Here is a 23376-nt window from a genome sequence, read left to right on the forward strand (position 1 = left end):
TAAATGATTTTCTCATATTAAACTGATCATTTAATGTGGGGAAGTGCCAAGGGAGAAAAAGCTAGAATATTGGTTAAGCTAGCAGACCGGCCACAGTAGGGATCCAAAGGAGGGAAAATAGGGATCCAAAGGGGGGGCCATCTGCAAAAGAGCCATGTGAAACAATGGGCCAAAAAGACCCTAAGGTTCAGCCCATTAAGACTTCCAAAATGCTAAGGTTCCAAAATTCAAAGGTTGTGTCCAAAGGTCAACCCTAGGAAAAATTGGATGCTTTGTGTGTGCCCTAAAAGTCTTTGCACATCCCTACATGGGAGGGGGCGAGCCCCAAAGCTAGGGGATGAGAGAGAAAGCCACACACACACACACACGCTCCCTTTACACAAAGGGAATGAGGGACACATGTCAGCTCCCTAGGCCAGATGCCCACAAGGTGTGCCCAGTTCCTATTGGAAGACCCTTGAAGTGGACCAATGAGAATTAAGCTAGAGTAAATCTAGTTTAATTAATTTAAAAACATTTAATAAAAGAAACCAATGAGAATTAAGTCTCCTAGAAGACTATTGGGCAGTCTCCCAAGGGGTCCAATGAGCATTCAGGAGCCCCATGGCTTGCCTGATTCCTATTGGCCAGGAGGCAAAGGGGTCCAATGAGAGTTTAGTTTAATTATTTAATTACCTAAAGCTCTCACAAAAGGGGAAAGGGGGACACATGTCAGAAGGCTATCACTTATGCTGCTTAATTCCTATTGGCTTGACCTGGGGAGGTCCAATGAGGCAAAAGCCAGACCTAATTAGCAGCTAGGGCTCGCCCAAGAGAGAGGGGGGGCTGATTTTTGCTTGGCATATTGACACACACACTCTCACACTTGACCATGTGTGAAGGGAAAATACTCTATCTCCTCCCAAGCTTTAATGGAGAGCTCATCACCTACTCCAAGCTTGTGAGATAGAAGCCTACATCAACACTCTCTTGGCATGTGGATGCAAATCCAACCAAGAGCCAAGCTTCAATGCATGCTCATCTTCTCTACCAAGCTAATTACTAAGCTAAGCTATGCTAATATGAGTGATTATGTGAGGAGATGTACATCTTTCTCGTAAGATACTTCTTTTTCTTCTCAATCTACTCTCATACCCTGCTAGCTCTCACCATCTTCGAAGGTGTGTGAGGTCTTGGGTCTGAGAACGGGGATAATTCAAGTTGTGTTTGATTAAGTGTTTTGCTTGGTGTATGAAGCTTCCATCTTCATTGCACTAGCTAGTCTTGAAGGAACACAAAGAATTGTATTGTACAATGTCTCTCTTGATGGGAGCAACCATAATACAAAGCCTTTTGGAGGGGGGACCGGCTCCATGCAAATCCGGTCCTCAACTGTTGTCAATAGCTTAATTTCTCTCTCTTTTGAAAGTATTGTCGATGCTATCTAACTAGGTGTTATGCTTTTTGTTGCTCTCTCCACCCAAACACTCTTGTAATTCTCATTAGGAATCTATTCTAATGAAATGCCCACTATGTTCATGCTAATTTCCGCTACACATAAGATTTTAGGCCATTAAATGTTACATTGGTATCAGAGCTCAAGGTTTCTCTTTTCTTGCTCAAGAAGGGAGGTCCTCAAGCTAGCTACAAATGGTTGGTATTATTAATTGCCTGTGAGTAAGTAGAATAGGGATTTTTCAGCCTTGCAGTGCGCCTGCCTTTGTGCAGTTAACGGGGCATCACCGTCGAGAGCTATGGTCTTAATAGTGGAGTCCTACGGGGCTTGCCTACGGCTTAACCACTTTTGAGCTATTAGAAGCTTGACAGGAGCCGGTGCTGTTTTGGTGTCGAAAGACCCTCTCTTCTATTCCTTGCAATTAATGGTATTCGAGCCGCGGGTACAGTAGCTTGAGTGCTTTTTCTAAAGGGGTAAAGAGGAGTAGCAACTAGGGCTTGAAGTGCCAAAGTACACCTAAAAAGTTTATACCTAAAAGTTGTTAGAATGGCTGACAATAGTAAAGAGAGTGAAATTAATGTTGATAACTTTGATTTTGCTCATGAGCAAGCTACTAATGATGCTTCAATGCTTGTTAACTATCTAGTTTCTAGGCTTCAACAAGCCATGGGCAATCCATCTCTCCAAAGTGAAGTGCCACGGCAGCTCCGTGCTCACGGGATTCTCCAAGCTCATCACCATGACGAGAGAACACCTAGGAAGCCTCCTTGTGAGACTACCAAAAGAGGTCTCTCTCCGATTCGGGAAGAAGAAGAGAATCCATATGAAGGGCTCAAGAACTTACTTCTTGATGATGCATCTCCTTCCCAAAGGAGAACTCAAGAGCCTCCACCGAAGGAACGAGAAAGAAGCGAGTCTCCCGTCACCTCGGCGGAGATGGCTCCACGAAGACGGCGGGCTAAACGCTCTCCATCACCACCAAAGCGGAGAAGACCATTACACTCTTCTCCACGCCATAATTCAAAGAGGGATGATAAAAAGCAAGAGAAGAAAAAGGCGAGAAAGAGGACACCCTCTTCTCCATCTTCTTCATCCTCTTCCTATTATGAAAGCTATGGTGAAGACGACAAAGATCAAGACAAGAAAAAGGCGAGAAAGAGGTCACCCTCTTCTCCACCTTCTTCAAATTCTTCATCTTCTGAAGCAAGTGATGGTGCAGCTTTTGAACCATCAAAAAGAAGAGGCCATAGGAAATCCTATGCCGCATGGAAGAGGTCGTCCAAGCTGAAGAAATTCAAAGAGGGAGGGAAGAGCATCTCTTTCCTTACCTATGATGGCACCTTTGGTGCTACAGACAAAGTTTTGGCCTTTATCCAGCAATTCGATGCGGCGTTTGGAGATGAGGGCTTCACGGAGTCCTCTAAGCTACGCCATGTAGCTATGCACTTTCAAAAGTCCGCCAGACAATGGTGGTCTAGCCTACGAGCCAACGGTGAAGCTCCACGAACATGGAAGGCTTTAAGAGCTTCCATTATGAAGCAGTTTTTGGCCACCGATGCCAAAGACAAAGTACTCACCGAATGGCGAAGCTTAAAGCTCTCTCCCAATGAATCCATCCACAAATATGTAGACAAGTTTTGGGACCTACAACTCAAAGCCACTGTCTTCAAAAAGTTGGATTTTGGAGAGCAAAAGCAACAATTTTGTGCGGGCTTAACCGAAGAAATGGCGGAGTATGTCAACTCCCAAAGGCCACGTACCATATCGGCGGTAATACACCATACTATGGTGGCCTCGCGAATCAATTTCCAAACGGGGGGTAAAAGAAATAATAAGCCCCCGGAAAACAAGGGTTCCAATGAGCCTAAGGGGAAGGACAATGTCCAAAAGTCTCCTAAGGGCAATTCCAACAAAGCTAAAGAGAAGGGAGTTTACAAAGGAAAGAATAAACTCTCTCCTGAAGAGCTTGAGCGTTATCGTAAAGATAACCGGTGTTTCAAGTGCGGCGAACAAGGGCATGCATACCGCGCTTGTCCCCAAAAGAACAACCGCCAAGATCCTCCTAGAGCTTCTTTGGTTGAAATCCAAGAGGAGGAGATTCACCAAACTCACCACAAAGGATCTTCTCTATGCCATGCTTGGGGAAAGGTAAGAGAACATGATGCTTTTATTCTCTTTGACCCTGGTTCTACTCACAATTTCATATCTATGGAGTTAGCCACCAAGCTAGGCATACAATCCTACGAGATGGGAGATATCCTACCCGCAGACAGTGCCTTCAAGGGGCAAGAAGCTTCAGTCACTCCCTTAATCGGGAAATTGAGGCTTCATGTCCAAGGCTATGTGGACAAAGAGGACTTCTTTATCTCTCCTCTCAAGCATGAGGATGTAATCCTAGGGGCCCATGGTTTGACCGCCTGGCTGCCGATGTTAAATTTCCTGAAAGGAGAATCTCCTTTAAGTTCAGGGAAAAGGACATGTATATAGATGCTAAGGAGATGGGTAACACCATCCCCATTGTACATACACCAGCTTTCAACAAGTCAATAAAGAGCTCTATTTCCGTGTACATCATTTTTGTTAAAGATTCTCAAAATGAACCTAATGCTTTAACAAAAGAAAATAAAAGCAACCAAAAGGAATTAGAGTTATCTAATTTTCTCAAGGGGTTTCAAGATGTTTTTATTGACGACATCCCTTGTGAGCTACCTCCTAAACGAGGTAATGACGACCATGCAATTGAACTTCTTCCAGGAAGTTCACCGCCTAACAAACCTCCTTATAGAGTTTCTCAAGCTCAACAAGAGGAGATTATGCGGCAAGTGCATGAATTAGTTGAGAAGGGCATGGTTAGGCCTAGCTCATCTCCATTTTGCTCACCTGTGCTATTAGTGCAAAAGAAAGACGGCACATATCGTATGTGTGTCGACTATAGAGCACTAAATAGGATCACTATCAAGAATAGGTTTCCCGTTCCAAGGGTAGAAGACCTATTTGATAAGCTACAAGGATGGACCTACTTCAATAGGATTGACCTAAAAAGTGGCTATCATCAAATAAGGATAGTTGATCAAGACATTGTAAAGACCGCATTTCGTACTACATTTGGTCTTTACGAATACATTGTCATGCCTTTTGGCTTGACCAATGCACCAGCCACATTCAACCGCTTGATGGAGAAGCTGTTCAGGCCTCATCGAACCTTCACTGGAGTGTTCTTTGATGATATTATCATCTACTCTAATTCATTGGAGGAACACAAGCAACACCTCCAGGTAATATTTCAAGTTTTAAGAGAGAATAAACTTTATGTTAATCGAAAGAAAAGTGAATTTTTCTTGCAAGAGATTCAATATTTAGGTCACATTATCTCTCAAGATGGAATCCAAATGGATCCATCCAAGTTAGAGGTAATAAAAGGATGGCCTAAACCAAGGAATCTTCATGAACTAAGAAGCTTTATAGGTATGTGTGCATACTATAGACGCTTCATAGAAAAGTTCTCACGAATTGCAGGACCATTACATGACCTAACAAAGAAAAATATTAGGTATACGTGGTCTGCTAAGGAGAACAATGCTTTCGAAAAGCTTAAAGAAAAGCTTATCTCTCAACCTGTGCTTACACTACCGGATCTCTCAAAACCATTTGAGGTCCAATGTGATGCTTGTGGTGATTGCCTTGGGGCTGTTCTGCTCCAAGAAGGGCACGCCATAGGCTATGAGAGTCGAAGGCTCGACTCTGTTGAGCAAGCTTTAGGCATATACGAAAAAGAACTCCTTGCAGTTCTACATGCCTTAGACTCATGGAAGCACTATTTATTGGGGACTCCTTTCATTCTGCGAACGGATCACCAAAGTCTTAAGTACTTCATGACGCAGACCAAGCTCTCCGACAAACAAATGAGGTGGGCAAATTTTCTTTCGCAATTTCATTTTCATATTGCTCACATTGCTGGCAAGCATAATCAAGTAGCCGATGCACTCTCAAGACGACCGAGAGTGAATGCGGTTTCCATAGCAACTCACAATGATCTATCTTCAATGATAGATGATTATGCTATTGATCCCGATTTTAGAGATGTGATTTCAGCCCTTGCATTAGGGAAGAAAGAAGAACCATTTACTTTACAAGATGGTTATCTTCTCTATGGCAATAGACTATGTGTTACTAACTCACTACGTGAGAAAGTAATGTATGAATCTCATGCTCCCCCATATGCGGGGCATAGAGGGATTCAGTCTACCCTAAAGGGAATTGAAACATATTTCTATTGGCCTACCATGAAAGTGAACATACACGAGTATGTTTCCAAATGTGTGGTATGTCAAAAGACAAAATTTGATAGAGGGAAGCAACTTGGATTGCTTCAACCATTGCCAATCCCTAATTCACCTTGGGAGAGCATATCCATGGATTTTATCTTTGGATTGCCTAAGTCTATCCATGGGAATACGGGAATATGGACGATAGTAGACAGGTTCAGTAAACAAGCTCATTTTATACCTGTCAAAAAGACTATCAAAGCCCATCAAATGGCAACCCTCTTCATTTCACAAATTTTCAAGTACCATGGCTTGCCAATGTCCATAGTGTCGGATAGAGATCCTAGAATGACCAGTAATTTCTGGAAGGGTCTCTTTGAGAATTTAGGAACAAGGCTAAACTTCTCTTCGGCCTATCATCCACAAACTGATGGCCAAAGTGAAATAGCTAACCTAACCATTCTTGATCTACTAAAAGCCTATGTAACGGAAGTAGATCAAAGATCCCAATGGGAGAAGTACTTACCCTTAGTAGAGTATGCTTACAATAACACTGTACATACTTCCACAGGAAAAGCACCTTTCGAGGTAATTGAGGGAAGATCAAAAAGTCCCTTGCTACTTAAGGTACATGGGAAGATCTTCGCTGCAGATGAGTATAGCCGAGACCTACAAGAATCTTTCCAAAAGATTAAGGATGCTATCTCTATCTCACAGCAAAGGCAAAAGGCTGCTGCTGACAAGCACAGAAGAGCCCAAGCCTTTAAAGAAAACGATTGGGTCTTGTTAAAGTTTCCCAAGGCTCGATTAAGGCACACGACGGGCAAGAATCCTACGGGCCACCAAAAGTACTATGCTAAACTAGCAAAAAGGTATTATGGTCCCTTCCAGATTCTTAGGCCAATCAATGAGATGGCCTATCAACTTAAGTTGCCCAATCATTGGCTCATACACAATGCTTTTCATGTGAGCCTATTAAAGCCTTACAAAGGAGAGCCACCTCAAGAACCAACTATTGAAGACCCACCGGAGATCGAGGACCACGAGGAGGTGCTGCAGCCCGAGTCCATTCTCCGACATGAAGACAAGGTATTAAGAGGCGGTAAGACTATCCGACGATATCTTATTAAGTTTAAGAATTATCCTTTTGAAGATGCTAGATGGATGCAAGGCATACAATTAAAGGATAACCTAAACCTTGTCAATGGTTACAATGCTTCCCAAGAGTAAGCAAATGTACAAAATGTTAAAAATGAACAAAATTTTTGTCTTATAAGACTCTCTTTTTCTTTATTTGTGCACAAAAATGAAGTAGTATGCATGCTTAGATCAAGTTTGCGAAGACGACGTCTCCCAAACACCAAGTAGAGCTTGTCACTCTACTATGGAAGACTGATAGGACTAATGTGCAGACATGCTTGCGGCAGCCTCAGGCTCTCAAGCGCCAAATGGACTAGTCATCCATTATGGAATGATGTCGTAGGGTAACATAGGGATCCTCTACCCGCTAAGAAAAGGACTCATGCATATGCTTTATCTTCTCTACACCATAGTCGAGGACGACTATGATTTCAAGAGAGAGGTAATGTCATAATAATCAATATCTAATTCTCCTAAATGATTTTCTCATATTAAACTGATCATTTAATGTGGGGAAGTGCCAAGGGAGAAAAAGCTAGAATATTGGTTAAGCTAGCAGACCGGCCACAGTAGGGATCCAAAGGAGGGAAAATAGGGATCCAAAGGGGGGGCCATCTGCAAAAGAGCCATGTGAAACAATGGGCCAAAAAGACCCTAAGGTTCAGCCCATTAAGACTTCCAAAATGCTAAGGTTCCAAAATTCAAAGGTTGTGTCCAAAGGTCAACCCTAGGAAAAATTGGATGCTTTGTGTGTGCCCTAAAAGTCTTTGCACATCCCTACATGGGAGGGGCGAGCCCCAAAGCTAGGGGATGAGAGAGAAAGCCACACACACACACACAGGCTCCCTTTACACAAAGGGAATGAGGGACACATGTCAGCTCCCTAGGCCAGATGCCCACAAGGTGTGCCCAGTTCCTATTGGAAGACCCTTGAAGTGGACCAATGAGAATTAAGCTAGAGTAAATCTAGTTTAATTAATTTAAAAACATTTAATAAAAGAAACCAATGAGAATTAAGTCTCCTAGAAGACTATTGGGCAGTCTCCCAAGGGGTCCAATGAGCATTCAGGAGCCCCATGGCTTGCCTGATTCCTATTGGCCAGGAGGCAAAGGGGTCCAATGAGAGTTTAGTTTAATTATTTAATTACCTAAAGCTCTCACAAAAGGGGAAAGGGGGACACATGTCAGAAGGCTATCACTTATGCTGCTTAATTCCTATTGGCTTGACCTGGGGAGGTCCAATGAGGCAAAAGCCAGACCTAATTAGCAGCTAGGGCTCGCCCAAGAGAGAGGGGGGGCTGATTTTTGCTTGGCATATTGACACACACACTCTCACACTTGACCATGTGTGAAGGGAAAATACTCTATCTCCTCCCAAGCTTTAATGGAGAGCTCATCACCTACTCCAAGCTTGTGAGATAGAAGCCTACATCAACACTCTCTTGGCATGTGGATGCAAATCCAACCAAGAGCCAAGCTTCAATGCATGCTCATCTTCTCTACCAAGCTAATTACTAAGCTAAGCTATGCTAATATGAGTGATTATGTGAGGAGATGTACATCTTTCTCGTAAGATACTTCTTTTTCTTCTCAATCTACTCTCATACCCTGCTAGCTCTCACCATCTTCGAAGGTGTGTGAGGTCTTGGGTCTGAGAACGGGGATAATTCAAGTTGTGTTTGATTAAGTGTTTTGCTTGGTGTATGAAGCTTCCATCTTCATTGCACTAGCTAGTCTTGAAGGAACACAAAGAATTGTATTGTACAATGTCTCTCTTGATGGGAGAAACCATAATACAAAGCCTTTTGGAGGGGGGACCGGCTCCATGCAAATCCGGTCCTCAACTGTTGTCAATAGCTTAATTTCTCTCTCTTTTGAAAGTATTGTCGATGCTATCTAACTAGGTGTTATGCTTTTTGTTGCTCTCTCCACCCAAACACTCTTGTAATTCTCATTAGGAATCTATTCTAATGAAATGCCCACTATGTTCATGCTAATTTCCGCTACACATAAGATTTTAGGCCATTAAATGTTACAATAGGTATCATGTAGATTTTCTCCTATGATGCCTAGAGCTTTGTGATTTTTGAATTCCCCTTGAGCTAAACTTTCTTGTGTTTGAACCCTAGCCTCGTTGCTTCCCTGAATGACTTCCCATAGTCCTTTTTTCATTAGTTGAAATTTGATCCTAGTCTGCCAAGTGTGAAATTTGTTGCACAAAGTTTTTTGAAACCTTCTTTTGAAGCCATATTTAAGGGCGGTCTTAGCAAAGATCTTAAAGTTCTTGATAGTATCTAAAACCTTTATAAATCTATACTTTGAGTTTTCAAAGGCTTCATGTATATAGATATGTTTAGGCTTTGTGGGTTCTACATACCAAGTTCTACAAGTTGAACACTATCTTTTTCTAGCTCTCCTATAATTTCTAGGACCACATATATGTGCACAATTGGGAAATGTAGCTTGGGAAGTTACCTCTTCGTCATGATTGACTGGTGCTTTGGTTTCGTTTGTGATAGTGCTTGAGTTTTCACTCATTAGATTGCCCAATTGAGAAGGTATTACCTCTTGAATTTGTCAAGGGAATTAACCCCCTATTGTAGGGCTTGCCCCCTCCTTGTAGGGATAGTTGTTGACTTTGTGGAACACCTTACCCTCAAGCACCTTAGTCAGCAAGCATGACAAAGCACCTCATTTTAGGAAGAGAATGGGGTCGAGGAGGGTCTCTTTATTTGGAAGTTTAAGGAAGTCAAACCTTTAGTATTAAGAAAGTAATCAAAAGACAATTTTTGAATTCAAACAAGCAAAACGGCTAGTTTATTTGAATTCAAAGTTCCCCCCAAAATAGAATTTAAAATCTAGCGAGTAAAACCATATCATGTAGCATATCTATGGAAAGAGCTCAATGCATAGATTGCAGCTCTATGATCTCCGCTCAAATCGGAGATCATATGCGGGAGTTATGGAAGGCCAAAAATCATAAAATTTTCCACCTTCTTTTTGTGATGGGGAAAAGTGCATCCTTTGACCAGTCTTACACATCTCTTACACACCCACCATTCTTGCACACATGACGTACACCTATTCGTCAAAATGTTAATTACCTCTATAAGCTCGTGGCAAATAAAGCGGCCCTCCTACACCCCATCCTCTTCCTAATGCAAGCTTGGGTAATGTTCCCACAAGCATCTCAAGCTCCCTGGTCAGCAAGCACGACAAGCACCTCAAGCACCTTAGTCAGCAAGCATGACAAGCATATCAAGCACCTTAGTCATCAATCACGACAAGTACCTCAAGCGTCTTAGTCATCAAGCACGACTCATCTCAAGCTTGGCCCGGGTTCCCACCTCAAGCTCCTAGCTTACCTAAGGTCAAAGGACTTTTTAAAACTAACCTTTGGAGGCCTTGAATGAAGCTAACCCTAAGGTATTTCAAGCTCCATTGGGTAGCCTCGCTCTTTGACAGACCATCTTGTATTTGGACCTTTTTACCATTGGCCCCATGGTGAGATACATCTGTAAGAACATGTCTAGATCTAACCCTTATTCTCGTTTATTCTCCCACATTAAATGATCAGTTTAATGTGAGAAAATCATAAGGGTTGGTTAGATATTAGATTTTATAAAGAATGTGTCTTCATGGTAAGACAAGGTAGAATCTTAGGACAAATTGTCTCGGAGAATGGTATATTTATGGATCTTGATGAGATCAAGTGATTGTGGAAATGCCATGACCAACCAATGTCAAACAGTTAAAATCTTTCATGGGACACTATGGATACTACCAACAATTCATTATATATATATATATATATATATATATATATATGCCGTCATTGTACACCCCTTATATAGGTTGATAGCTGTCTTTGACTGGACAAAAGAGTGTGAAGAGTCATTCATAAAGCTGAAGGAAGCACTTAATTAGCACCAATACACAAGGCACCATATTGGGATAGGATATTCCATGTTCACATTGATGCCTCGGCATTTGCTATAGGCTGTATCTAAGCTCAACTAGGAGAAGGAACAATTGAATTTCCAGTCTGTTATGCTAGCAAATAGCTAAACAATGTGAAAAAGAATTACACTGGCATGGAATGAGAAGGGTTAGGAATGATAGATGTTGTAAAGAAATTTTGGCATTATCTTTTGGCCAACAAATTTGTCCTCTTCACATATCACCAAGCCCTCTTGTATCTAGTAAACAAACCTTGCAATGCAGGAAGAATAGTTTGTTGTTTCATCATATTGCTTGAGTTTGATTTCACAGTAGTGATAAAAAATGGAAAGACACATCTTAGAGCAGATCATCTCTCAAGGTTGCCCAATGGCGAAGCACCTGAAAAGGAGTGGATGATGATATACCTAACGCTTACCTCTTCAACATTGAAATGGTTTCAAGAGATAGTCAATCTTTTGACATACGGGGGTGAATTCAATAAGACAGAACAGAGACGTTGTCAGGAGTTTTTTGGAGCAAGGGATTATGCATATGTACATACACATGCATAGTGCATCAAATAAAGAATTGCCCATTTTCCAGAGCCAGGTGGTTACGTGGGGCCCACATGTGTACAGGTAGGACAGCATGTACATAGTGCATCGATTTTCACTATCACCAGTACCAGTAAGTTTTTTCTACAATAATGAGGAGTTTATAGCGCGTAAAAATTCTCGAGGAAGCTATCCACGGGCCGACGACATGAGGTAAGCAGGTGCGTCAGATGGCATCTAGTGGCGTCAGGAGGGCGAACGGGGTCAATATTTGCACGCGGATGAGGATGGACACAACGTGGGTGTTTTCTTGTGAGAGTTATGCAAAAAGGTCATCATTAGGACCACTTTTTGGGGCCACTTCATGTGGTTGCGAGACGCATTATTGAAAAGAAATGAGTGCCAGGTGTGCGGATGATGCAAAAAGGTGACAATTATGCACTGCGAGGTCAGTTTTTGGCCTGTTCGGGGTCCGTTTGAGGTCATCTAAAAGGCCAAGGGTGCCCAACTAATAAAGCTAAGTGTGGGAACTGAAAAAACAGAGAGAAGACCAGAAAAAACGTGGAGAAGAGAGGAGGAACAACCGCAGGTGTGTTTTTGGTGTTTTTGGAGCCTGTTTTGGCCGTAAACTGCTCATCCGAGGTCGGATTTGAGCACTTTGACATTGTAGACTGGGGTTTTGGGCCGTTCCGGGCGCGATGGCGCTGTCCATTTTGCCAAATTCCTCACTCTTTTCCTGCTGTTTTTCTGTGTAAGTTTCTCCTATGAGCGAAGTTTCTGCTCTAGTTTGTGATTGTATGTGGCTTATTTTACCTATATTGTGTGAGCTATTTGCCCCATTGGTGTTGGCCCAAGCTCAATTGTATCTAAACATCAGAAATTCTCCTCTTTTGAGCTGAGTTTTTTTGGGTGTGTGTGTGTGTGTGTCTCTGTGTGGAGTGGGCAAGTGGATAATCTCTCTCCTCTCACTCCATAGGTGTGTTTCCTGTCTCGGCCAGGTGTGTTGTGTAAGCCGAGTGGTGCCCCCTAGTGTGTGTGTGTATCTTCCCAAGAGTGTGTGTCGGGTCGTTATAGAGGTGCTGTGTGTGTTTTCATCCCGCTCACATTCTTTTGGCGCCCCCACGGAGGATCTTCTTCGAGTACCTTCTGCTTCGAGCTTCAAGCTTCGAGATTCAGGGCTACAGGTTGCAGGTTGCAGATTACAGATTACAGGTTATAGGTTACAGGTGATCCACATAGGTACAGGTAGCTGGAGTTCAGTGTTACACTGACAGTGGGAGTCAGTTGCAGTTGTCGTGGGTATGCATCATTTGGCGCCTGTTTGAGTGCATTGTCTGTTGGATTGTACGTTACTTGTGGAAACTGCCATTGTACGCCTTTGTGGAGCCATATATGGTTTTATTTGGCAGTCCCAGCCATTTCTGAGACTTGGTCTGGAAGATAGTTATTTCTGAGACTTGACTGTACGCGATTTGCATTAGCCTTCGTGTGAGGGTTGATAGCGCGAGGTTTTATTGAGCTGGGGGATTCTCAAATGTGGAGATCCTTTCGGTGATACAGGTAGCTGGAGCACCCTTTTCATGACCTCGCCATAGGCTATGTACTAGTGAGTCCTACTTGATGCTCGGGTTCTATTGTTGACAGTTTATGCATACATAGACAGTCTATATTTTGGGTTCCTACTGCTCTACTTCTGGGGAAACTCTGTCGAAATTTTCCAAGTTATGATGGCTGGTTTTTTGGTATTTTGAGCCATTTATGCTGTTATGCTTCTGAAATTTTGGCAAAATCAGAGGTTGAGTCAAGTGTGCCTTTTTGGGAGCTGCATGGTTGGCTTTAATGGATGATCAAAATGGCCCTCAATTTACTCCTTTTCATTTAACTCAGAGAATCCAGATAAATGTTCATGTGTCCAGGAAGATCTTTTTCCAGGAGTGCATAGTCTTTATGTTCGGGCCAAGAAGATTAAGGGAGATACTGGAATGTCCTTTGCCTGTTGTAATTCCGATGATCAACTATGAAAACTCATTTGATGTGCATGTGTTTGTCCTTATCTAAAACTAAGTTCCATTGAAGTTTTTGGGGATTGGGTAGTGAAGTCTTGGGTTCTTGCATGTGTGTTCAAAGGGGTTCTCAAAGCATAGTAGCTTGGGTAGCCATGGCTTTCTCTTATCCGGAATTTCATGGAAGAAGTGGTGAAGATGCGGAAGACTTTCTGGAGCAAGTCGAGGTGGCAAGCATAAGCAACAATATGTGTGATGAGGAGAAGATTTTGAGGCTATTTGGATCGCTTTTGAAAGATGAGGCCCGTGTTTGGTTCATGGATTTGGAAGCTAAAGAAGCAGTGGCTTCTTCTTATGGTTTGAGTCTTGACAAGTTTATAGAAGCTTTTTTAGAGCGTTTCCCGGTTGTGGAAGATGCAAATGCAGTATGGAATGAGCTCAATGCTCTTAAGCAAGGTTCTTGTCAAGGTGTTGATGCCTATGTACAAGGTTTTATAGATTTATGGACTCGTTGGTGTGTTGTTCTTAAGGATGAGACCCCCCCTTGTTCATTGAAGAAAAGTTCTTTTGTTGATGGTTTGTCACCTTGGTTGCGGTTCGAGGTTGAGTTGAAGACGCCCGAGTCTTTTGAAGATGCGGTATGCATTGCAAAGCACAAGGAATGGAAGTTTAAGCGTCTTGAGGAACATGGTATCAGTACAGGTATGCATGTGCAAGATGGATTTGACATGGAAGATGAAGTTAAGCCTAAGCAGGTGAAAAGTAGCCTATCCTATGATGTTTCTCGTTTCTTCCCAAGGTCTATTGTGAAGCGTAAAGAGGTCTTGCAGGTTGACAGGTTTATGGAAGAGCTTAAAGAGGTGAGTAATGCTTTGGATACAGGATTGAAAAGTCTTGAAAAGGATGCATTGGCTACTTGTGTACCTTGTGATTCTGGGTGTGAGTGTGAGGTTGAGGTTATTGATGATGAGCACGTATCTTTGGATACTAGTTCCTTGGAAATTAGGGAAGAGGGCAAGGTTGAGAGCCATTTTGTGGATTTGTTGGATGTGGAGCCTGTTTTGAAGCCATATTTTGATGTATGTGCAGTGATTGAACCAATTTGTGAGCATGATTGTGGTTTAGAGCAGGGATCTGTATTCTTTGAGACTGATGAACCCATGCTAGAAGCTATGGATAGTGGTGCTAGCCATGATTATGATGTGGATAAAGTTATATGTGATGATGAGTATGCTTATGATGATGAGAAGGGGTTTGGCATATATGAGTCCAATCTCAGCTATGTGGATGCCTATGCTAGGGATATGTGTGCTGCGGGGATACTTTTGTGCTTTGGATATCAACAACTTTACCTTCACACAATGCTTTTAGCTACTTGGGTGCATGATTTGCAGGTTGTTGCCATGGCTGGTGAAGCCACGATGCCAGGTGATGAGTCACTTGAGTTGTCTCTATCGGTTGGGTTGAATGTGGCATGCAATATTTATGCTTTTGGAACTCCAGACAGGGCGGATGTGTTAGTTGGATATGCCTATGGTGCATTTTGGTTGATTGTTGACAAATGTAGGTGTGGTGTTATGATTCTTCTTGTGAATCAGGCAATATGTCTTTGGCCTTTTGATCCAGGTGGAATGAGCATCTACTAGTGCTGCTGCTGAGCATGAATGCTCTAGCAGGCTAGGTGGTGGGCAAATTATGTCAGGAGTTTTTTGGAGCAAGGGATTGTGCATATGTACATACACATGCATAGTGCATCAAATAAAGAATTGCCCATTTTCCAGAGCCAGGTGGTTACGTGGGGCCCACATGTGTACAGGTAGGACAGCATGTACATAGTGCATCGATTTTCACTATCACCAGTACCAGTACGTTTTTTCTACAATAATGAGGAGTTTATAGCGCATAAAACTTCTCGAGGAAGCTATCCACGGGCCGACGACATGAGGTAAGCAGGTGCGTCAGATGGCATCTAGTGGCGTCAGGAGGGCGAACGGGGTCAATATTTGCACGCGGATGAGGATGGACACAACGTGGGTGTTTTCTTGTGAGAGTTATGCAAAAAGGTCATCATTAGGACCACTTTTTGGGGCCACTTCATGTGGTTACGAGACGCATTATTGAAAAGAAATGAGTGCCAGGTGTGCGGATGATGGAAAAAGGTGACAATTATGCACTGCGAGGTCAGTTTTTGGCCTGTTCGGGGTCTGTTTGAGGTCATCTAAAAGGCCAAGGGTGCCCAACTAATAAAGCTAAGTGTGGGAACTGAAAAAACAGAGAGAAGACTAGAAAAAACGTGGAGAAGAGAGGAGGAACAACCGCAGGTGTGTTTTTGGTGTTTTTGGAGCCTGTTTTGGCCGTAAACTGCTCATCCGAGGTCGGATTTGAGCACTTTGACATTGTAGACTGGGGTTTTGGGCCGTTCCGGGCGCGATGGCGCTGTCCATTTTGCCAAATTCCTCACTCTTTTCCTGCTGTTTTTCTGTGTAAGTTTCTCCTATGAGCGAAGTTTCTGCTCTAGTTTGTGATTGTATGTGGCTTATTTTACCTATATTGTGTGAGCTATTTGCCCCATTGGTGTTGGCCCAAGCTCAATTGTATCTAAACATCAGAAATTCTCCTCTTTTGAGCTGAGTTTTTTTGGGTGTGTGTGTGTGTGTGTCTCTGTGTGGAGTGGGCAAGTGGATAATCTCTCTCCTCTCACTCCATAGGTGTGTTTCCTGTCTCGGCCAGGTGTGTTGTGTAAGCCGAGTGGTGCCCCCTAGTGTGTGTGTGTATCTTCCCAAGAGTGTGTGTCGGGTCGTTATAGAGGTGCTGTGTGTGTTTTCATCCCGCTCACAACGTAAGCAAAAAACAATCAGACAAGCAAAAAACTTTCAACTAATATGTGGATGATTTTTTCATCTCTGCTCCGAAGGGATCCTACGGCTATGCATCAGTCCAAAAGGATATGAATGCTATCTCATGGAAGCCCATGTACAAGACATAGCTTTGCATTGCTCTCAAAAGAAGACACACCAGCGCTTAAAGAAATTGGGAGTGTATTGGCCTAGTATTCATGCAGATGTACATAGTTATGTTCTAAATTGTGCTACATGTAGGAGCAATTTGCGATGGACCATGCATGATGTTTTAGATAAGTAAATCCTTTGCAAAGGCTCTATTGGTTAGACAGGTAAAGTCCACGAATAGCGGCAAACTCTTAAGAATAACTGAAAGATTTAGGACTGTCTTCATTAGACCATGTTGGAGAAAGAAATGTTTTGGTGATGTTTGAAGGGCTGGATGAAAGAACCTATGTGTGGAATTAAGAAAAGAATACTATTTGTGTATGTGAAAGTGTGGTAGTAATTAAAAAACAAGCTAAAAAGTGTGAGTGTGCGGTGGAAAGTGGGGGCTGGCTCAGGTTGCCAGTCAAGAATGGGTGGTCTCGATTAGTCGAGAAATTCTCCACTCCCTCTTATTAAGAGAAGTGAAACTAGAGACTTATTGTGCCAAGAGTCGAGATGTCCCAAAATCTACATGCTCTTGAAAGTTATGGACTCAATTAGTCGGGCACTTTTCACAAGATTTTTAGTTACTTTGACTAAGTTTCATATCATATTTATGGTTTATGGATGGCGGTTGTGTCTCCTAAACGTGGGGAAAAAGGCGTTGTTTATGGATTCTAAATATGTCAATGGGATTTCATCTTTATGTTAGGAAGTAGTTTTCATTAGTTGCCTTGATTTATCGACTTGGCTTGTGGTGTATGACCCTTATAACCACGAATATGATGGATAGAGGACTTCCTCTCTTCTGTTGCTCGTATCTCTACTTTGTGGAAACGGAGTAGGGTATCGTCAACAAAAAAGGAGAATAAAGGATGACCATCTATCAAGTCCCCCCAATCTTCTCAAGGTTGGGGACCTCACAATTGGTATCAGAGCCTTAGTTTTAAATTTTAGTTTTTGAACCGTCTATACTATTCTTGGGCTTGATTGCATGAATACTTGCTTGACACTGTTACCCTATCTGTTTTGTAGCACAAGTTTATGGACACCGAATGTTTAACTATCTTTAAGGCAATATATCACATTGCTTGCCAATCACCAATATTTGAATTTTGTGAGAATGTGTTCCACATCCTTGACAAGGTTTTTGCACCTCACATCAACTTTGACCCACCAAATACATGGTTATATAAAGGTCATTGGATTCGTGGAACAACCTTTGCTATCGGAGCACGTCACATTGAACACTTGGAGATCAAGTGGGCTAAAGAATTGAAGCTGGTTTCATACTTTCAATTTTACAAAGCACCACTAACTGTCATGGCCCGGGATGGAGTCACAATTTGTAATCGATGGGTTTATGACAAAGTGACATCAATTATCCCTACCAATCGAGTTGTTATTAACAATCACACTCGACTGACCTTCAAGGAAAAAGTTTTCATTGGCTACCCCAAGCTTCCTCTTGTGTTTCGCTTCTTACATCCACATCACCAACCACCAATATTTTATGACATGTCAACTATTATATATTCTCATGGAGAGATCTAATGTAGACCCCTATATGGCTTTTTGATGAGTTTATGGATAGTAATGTTTTGCTTCAAAAGAATTGTTTGACTGGTTAAGTCATTTGATTGGGTTGTTTTTTTGCAAAATAAAAATAAAAATTGTATGACTGGTTAAATCGTGTGATTGACAAGAGTCATGACTGGTTAAGTGACGTGACTAAGTTATGATGGATTGAATAAGTTAGAATCGGTCAAGTCACATGGTTAAGTTTTAATAGACTGGATAAGTCATGAATAATAAAGTCATGTGGTTGAACCTTTAGTGGACTGGATAAGTCTAAGCCAAAGAATACCTTAGTGTTTTGGGTTTTTATGAATATTAACGTTAATATATGCGTATACTCAGGATAACCCTCAAATCACTCCTATAATAGAAAACTCTCAGAACAATGCTATTTATACCGAGATTCAGGAGAAGAAGTTATTGCTGAAACAAATGTAGCCACCTTCTTTTAAAGGAGAGGGTGTCGATATTGAGAAGGATGCAGAAGTATGGATCGAAGCTATGGATGATTACTTCTTGGCAGCAAAGACTACACCTGCAAATCAAGTGATGCTAGTGATGTTTCGTCTCTTTGGTGAAGCAAAATGATGGTGGAAACAACATTGTCGTGACATGGGAGTATTGGAGAACTCCCAGAGTTGGAGGGAAATTAAACAGGCAATGAATGAAAGATACTTACCTCCTGTACACGAAGCATTGAAGATGAATGAGTTCTTTAGCTTGAAGCAATACAGTTGAACTTTGGAAGAGTACTACCCAAAGTTTGTAAGGCTTAGGCGTTATGCTCCGCCAATGACGATAGAGCAGCAAGTAGCCCATTTCTATCAAGGTTTAAGAGAACCAATCAGCTCACGATTAGAAGCCATGGAACCTACTATTGTGCAAGATGCTTAACTACAAGCTAAGACCTTAATAAAGTAGCAAGGGATTAGAAGGAGAGTTGAACAAAATCAAAGTTTTAACGGTGCCAGATGACCAAAAGGCTTCCCAATAATAATGGAAAACCACAAAGAGCTTATGCTGCTAATGCTCAAAACCCTTCACGCTTGGATGTTTGATGCTTTGAGTGTGGAGAGTTGGGGCATTATCGAAACAAATGTCCATGTCTGACTAATAGAGCATCAACAACAACTGAGTAGATCAAAGACACCGCCCTTTTGGATACAACAATGGACAAGGTAAAGGACGAGGAAGAGCAGTGAGAGCCTTTGGAAGAGGTCAAGGTAGGAATGCCCATGTACATGCAATCTTAGGAGAGCCTACCCTTGGTGAAGAAGAAGAGAGAGCAAGAATTTATGTAGCTATTGACAATCCTGGAGCCCAAAGACAATTTTCTATTATTCAAACACCAGAAACCTATCAAGGTAAACCTTTCAACCTCCTCATTGATTGTGGCAGTACTCATTCTTTTTTATCCCCAAAATGATTACAAAAGTTGAACGTGAATAAAATACAAGCTAAACCCATGATAGTAGAATTGGCTGATGGGAAATTCGTGGTATCACGATATTCTGTGGGAACCCTTGACTTTGAACTAGGAGGACATGCTACTTCAGCTTTCTTTAGAACCCTACCAATTGGGATGTATGATGGAATTCCTGGGATGGATTGGTTATTCAAGAATCACGCTAGCATCCACTGTGGCCTAGGTAGTATGAGCTTTAGAGATAGTGAGGCTAAGGAAGTCGAAGTACAGGGAAAGAATGGGATTCCAAAGATTCACTTAGTTAGAGCCAACCGTCTACTCAAAGGCATGAGGAGTGGACAACAAATATATGTGGTCAAGTTGAATAAGATCGATCCAAAACCAAGCATTATAAAACCCTCTTGGCTTCATGAATATTCAGATGTCTTTCCTGAAGATCTCACCTCTCTTCCTCCAAATCAAAAGATTGATCATGAGATAGAGATTCTTCCAAGAAGTCAACCAGTGTCAAAGAGATCTTATAAAATGGCGCTACCAAAGACCATTGAATTGAAAGAACAACTTCATCAACTTATAGAACAAGGATTTATTAGATCGAGTAAATCAAGCTGGGGAGCTCTAGTACTCTTTCAGAAGAAGAAAGATGGGACTTTACAACTCTGCATTGATTACAGAGGACTAAACCAGGTAACAGTTGAGAACAACTATCCTATCCCACGAATCGATGAATTGTTGGACAGGCTACATGGTTCCAAGGTCTTCTTAAAGATAGATCTAAGATCTGGTTATTATCAAATTAAAATAAAGGAATCATATATTCCAAAGATAGCTTTCAACACCTCATATGGACATTTTGAGTTTATAGTAGTGTCATTTTGTCTCACTAATGCTCCGGCTACATTCAATAAATCGATGCAGGATATTTTCAGGTCGTTCCTAGATGACTTTGTTCTTGTCTTCTTTGATGATATTCTAATCTACTCAAAGGATGAAGAAGAACATGAAGACCACCTGAGAAAGGTGTTGGATATTCTTTGAGAACACAAGATATATGCAAAGATGAGCAAGTGTTCATTTTTCACTTCAAGGATTGAGTATTTGGGATTTATTGTTTCACATGAAGGAACCTCAGTGGACCCTGCTAAAGTTCAAGACATTGTTAGATGGCCTTAACCATCAAATGCAAGTGAGCTTAGAGGATTCTTGGGAATCACATGATGGTATAAAATCTTTATAAAAGATTATGCAGTGATTGCTTCACCCTTGACCGATCTTTTGAAGAAAGGAGTGAAGATAAGCTGGGGACCACTACACCAAGAAATATTTGACCAACTTAAGCAGTATGTGATGATAGCACCGTGCCTAAAGCTACCAGATTTCAATCAGGCCTTTGAAGTCATCATTGGTGGAATAGAAGTTGGAGGAGTATTAGCTCAAGAAGTCATACCAATAGATTTCAGCTCATGTCAGCTTAAGATTCATGAAAATAACTACCCCACCCATGATCTCAAACTATTGGCAGTCATTCACGCTTTGAAGCTGTGGAGACACTACTTATTAGGAGGGAAGTTTCGACTTATAATCGATCATAAGAGCTTAAAGTGGATTTTCACCCAAGAAAACTTGAATATGTGACAAAGGCGATGGGTTGAACTTTTGCAAGAATTTGACTTTGATATTATATATCATCCTGGAAAAGAAAACATGGTTGCAGACTCACTCAGTCGAAAACCCTTTTTGAGCCTCATATCTATACCCAACATACCAATCATTGAAAGGATTAAGGAAGTTGCGTCATCTGATTTAGAGTATCAAAGGCAGCTTAACTTTGTTCAATATGGGGATTCAAAGAATATACCTTCAATGTTACACTTCTCACATGATGGACCTTGCCTCTATTATAGAGATAGGTTATGTGTACCAAAGAACCCTAACTTAAAGAGGGCTATCTTATTTGAGGCCCATGATAGCACTACATCAGGACACCCAGGATATGCGAAGACTCTCAATGCCGTACAGAAAGTTTGTATTCAATTGGGCAAAAGGAAGATGTTCTATGCTATGTTCGTCAATGCTTAACATGCCAAAAAATTAAAGCTGAGAGAGTTAAACTTCCCGGTAAACTTCAACCATTGGACATTCCCCAAATGAAGTGGGAGTGTATAAGTATGGACTTCGTCATTGGATTACCTACGTTACAAGGAGGATATAATTCACTTATGGTAGTTGTTGACCTACTCACGAAGGTTGCGCCTCTCATACCAGTCAAGACAACATTTACCGCCTCTGATATTGCACGACTATTTGTTAAAGAGATTTTTAGATTGCATCGATTGCCCAAATGGATTGTAAACAATTGAGACGTGAAGTTCACTTCAAAATTTTGGACCTCACTCTTCAAGCCAATTGGAACAGAATTAAACTTAGTATCGCATACCATCCTCAATCAGATGGTCAAACAGAACGAGTCAACCAAGTCATCAAAGATATTCTTAGATGTTATTGCAGTTGAGAACCTAAGCACTGGATTCAATTTTTACCTCTAGTGGAATATGCTTACAATGCTTCTCATCATGAAAGCATTGGTATGACCCCATTTTGTGCCTTGTATGGTCAAGAATGTGTCTCTCCACTCAACTTTTTTGACCCTATTATCATAGTTGAAGCATCTAAGAAGATGTTGGAAGAAATGAAAAATCAAACAAAAGCCATCCGAAAGGATATTCAGGCAACTCAAGATTGTCAAAATCAGTATGCGGATAGCAAGAGATCCAAAAGAAGATTCATACAAGGTGACAAGGTTTTGCTTCGAATTCATCCAAAGAGAAGTACCTTATCACTTGGAAATTATAAGAAGCTTAGCCCACGTTATTGTGGCCCTTACGAAGTGACCAAGTGTATAGGAACCCAAGCTTACAAGTTGAAGTTGCCAGCTCACATCAAAGTCTATGAAGTATTTCATGTAAACTTATTAAAGCCCTATATTTCCAGTGGTGATCGACTCCTCAACGATGAACAAAATTGTCATGCCTACTCAAAACATCTTGGAACTCCAACCTTCTAGAATTTTGGAGTCTCAAGAGAAGATTCTTTGAAATAGAGTTCTCAGAGAACACCTTGTTCAGTGGCAAGACTATCCTGAAAAAGATGCAACATGTGAAGATGAAGCCACCCTAAAGAAGGACTATCCTCACTTTTTCTCGAGATGAGGAAATCTCGAATCCTTAGGTTGGGGAGATTGTAATGTACCCAACATTTTTCAATAAAAGTATTTCATTTACTTTGCAAATATTTGAGGTTTGCATTTTATTAATTCAAAGAGCATTCTAATGGAACGATTGGATCAAAAATCAGACTCTAGAGCTATTAATTATGACCCTTATTCACTTGAAAACAATAGGTTGATGGGAACTTAAGCCTCAAGATTGTATCTAAAATAAAGAGTTGACCTTTTAGAAAAGGAGGAGTAATTTTAGAAGAGAAGGAGCAAGAGGAGTAATTTTAGGAAAGAAAGAATATTTTTAAAAAAGAGAGAGGAGGAGCTTAGTTTAGATCTCTATTCTTGGAAGCCAAGCTTCTTCTTAGAGGCTCGAAATCATGCATCGGATTCCGTGTCTGCAAAATAATTAATAATATTTTTATTTTTTATTTTTTTAAGAGCCGCAAACGTGCACGAACTTATCTCTCCTTGCTTCCCTCTATTCTTAGCTGGCCTTGAGAGCCTATATAAAGACCCATCTCCCTTCACTTTGAGACACACACTCTCAGAAGCGAAAACTCTCTTGCCTTGACGTCAGATCTACCTTCTCTCCCTCAACCTCTCTCCCTCAAGCTCTTACCCTCAAGCCATCTCCATCCCTAAGTCTTTCTCTACCATCATCGCATTGCCTCTCAAATTCTTGAATTTTTTTTCTCACTTTAGCCTTTCTCTTTCACAATACGATGGTCCCGAAGTGAGTGACTCGAAGCTCGAAGGATGCTCATGTCGCTCCACCTCCAAGAAAGGTGCAGAGGAAGGCATCAACTACTCCAATTGTTCCTCAAGC

The sequence above is a fragment of the Adiantum capillus-veneris genome, chromosome 12 (assembly GCF_014529385.1).
Source record: "Adiantum capillus-veneris isolate H3 chromosome 12, ASM1452938v2, whole genome shotgun sequence".
In the NCBI taxonomy this organism is placed as follows: Eukaryota; Viridiplantae; Streptophyta; class Polypodiopsida; order Polypodiales; family Pteridaceae; genus Adiantum; species Adiantum capillus-veneris.